At 30.7% G+C, this 2,538-nt stretch overlaps 1 non-coding gene across 1 annotated transcript; it reads left to right on the plus strand.

Moving 5' to 3' along the window:
• The first annotated feature begins 2,086 nt into the window (after positions 1-2,086).
• On the plus strand, positions 2,087-2,158 carry TRNAC-GCA (transfer RNA cysteine (anticodon GCA)). Its single transcript has one exon. It is a non-coding gene; the product is annotated as a tRNA-Cys (tRNA).
• The last annotated feature ends 380 nt before the right edge of the window (positions 2,159-2,538 follow it).

Below are 2,538 nucleotides of genomic sequence, written 5' to 3' on the forward strand. Positions count from 1 at the left end.
ATTATCTATCATGGCTCATATTAATCTAATTAAGACAATCATTTTTCCGCGATTACTTACCTCCAGAACCTTCCTCTTTTTATTCTTAGTAAGGATTTGCGAAAATTGTATCTCCTTAGACAGACTATGCAAAAAGTTGAGGCGGCCGGTCTCGCCTTTCCTAATGTTAAATTATATAATTGGGTTTGTCTAATTAAAACAGCGGTGGATTGGATTACAGAAAAAGAGTTAGTCTCATCACTTGAGATTGAGACTTATATGGTTTTTCCCTTTTCCTTAAAAGCAATATTACATTGCCCTTTACAACTATTACCAATTAACCTAGCCTCTCTAATTTCTATTAGAAATGTTGTTGCGGCTTGGCAGAAATGCTGTACAATGTTGGGAATAGATTATACATTTTCTGGATTTTTGCCGATTATTGGAAACCCACAATTTTCTCCAGGCCTTAATCAAATAGTGTTTAGAGAATGGGCTGGAAAAGATCTTAAATATATCTGTCACATTCTCCCACAAGATGGGCAAATAATATCTTTTGAAAATTTGTCACAGCAGTACCAGATAGTTAGATCTAATTTTTTCGCTTATCTACAAGTGCGCCATTTTATTAATACTCGAAAATGGGATTTGAGTAGATTGAATGCTTGGTCGGATCTCAATTTATTTATTCAAAAATTTGCGACAGGTAATCCCTCTATTTCACTTATGTATGATATTATGCTCTCTAAACAAACATTAATTTTCCTAGATAAACTGATATCATCCTGGAGCCCCAACTTCCCTTTAATAGACTCCGAAAAAATTAAACAAAGTATGGTAAATCTAAAGAAATGTGAAATTCCCAGGAGCTGGAGAGAATCTCATCTAAAACTTATTAATAATTTCTACTTATCCCCCATAAGACTAGCTAAATTATATCTGACTAGCAACGAGGCTTGTCCCCGCTGCAAGAAAACCAAAGCGGATACCTTACATATGTTTTGGTATTGCCCAAAAATTATACAACTTTGGCGTAAGATAGAATATTGGTTTGGTTTAATTTACACTACAAGACAGCAATTACATTATCCCTTAACGAGATATTTTGGTTAGATGTCGGTAGTAATAGGGACTTCTTCCACAAATATCCTGAAAACTATTATTCTATCTGTCAGATTTCAAATTGTTAAAAATTGGAAATCTACTTCAGCTCCTGGATTTTCACAAATTCTGAAGGAGATTCAAACTCAAATTATATATGAATCATTTCATCTAAAAGCCACTTCAGAAAAGAGAATAAAATCGTTTTTAGCCGGATGGCTTCCAGTTATTAAATCCTACCCTTTAGCTATACAAAAAGGTATTGTTACTTCCTTTTTGTCCTCAAATGCTTTTATGGATCTAGTGGCCCTGGATCTCTTCCCACATTCATGGATAACTAATTATAGAGAAGGATAAGGTAAACAAAGGGATAGGGCTAGGAATTGAGAAATGGAGAGAGAACTTGGTTCCCTTTTTTTTTTTTTTTTTTTTTTTTTTTTTTTTGGTATGCAAGAGTGTGACAGATTGAATTGTATTTTTGGTGGAAAAACACAAGAAAAACTCCAACATTCTGTACAAACAGGTTATATGAGGTTGTTTTCTTTTCTCTTGCTAAGATTCTGTATGAAAAAGAAAGTTTCTGTTTGTTCTGTATTTTATTTGTTTACACCTGACCCTGCGTGGTATATAGAGGTGAAAATTCATTTCATTGTACTCTGTGTTGGAGATATAAATACATATTTAAAAAAAAAAAAAAGAACAACTAATAATTGACTACAATATTGATAATGTTACAATATCGTTTGACCAGATTTTCTGGTAGCGACATACAGTATAAGTTGATTTTCTTTTATAAAGCTTCCAAAAATATCACTTCATAAACATTTTGTTTGTATCTGAAAGACTATTCAAATGTAAAGAGCAGTAATTAATCATAAATAAATACAAACATATTCTATCAATTTTTTAATACATAAATTATTATTATTAATTTATTTTTTCTAAATTCTATACATTTTCTATATTAAACATTGGAAAACAGGCAATAAATGCATTGTGTTTCTATGGGGATATAGCTCAGTGGTAGAGCATTCGACTGCAGATTGAGAGGTCCCTGGTTCAAATCCGGGTGTCCCCTTTGTTTATATCTTTATCAAATGCCATTCAAATTTTACTAATAAAAATGTGTAGTATTTAAAAAGTGCTTATTGATTATAATTATTCATGTTAATTTATACTTCAAACCCACTCTGTTTTTAAACAAATAAGAGTACTGGATATTGTAAATACTTTACTAATATTGACTAAAATATTAATATTGGTACAATATAGTTTGATAATATTTTCTGGTAGCGATATATAAGTTGATTTTGCTTTTATAAAGCCTCCAAAAATCTTCAATTTTTTTTGTATATCACTTCATTCACAGTTTGTTTATATCTGAAAGACCATTCAAATGTAAAGAGCAGTAATTAATCATAAATAAATACATACAAAAATATTTTACTCAATTATTAT

Source organism: Bombina bombina, chromosome 7, assembly GCF_027579735.1.
Source record: "Bombina bombina isolate aBomBom1 chromosome 7, aBomBom1.pri, whole genome shotgun sequence".
NCBI classification, from domain to species: Eukaryota; Metazoa; Chordata; class Amphibia; order Anura; family Bombinatoridae; genus Bombina; species Bombina bombina.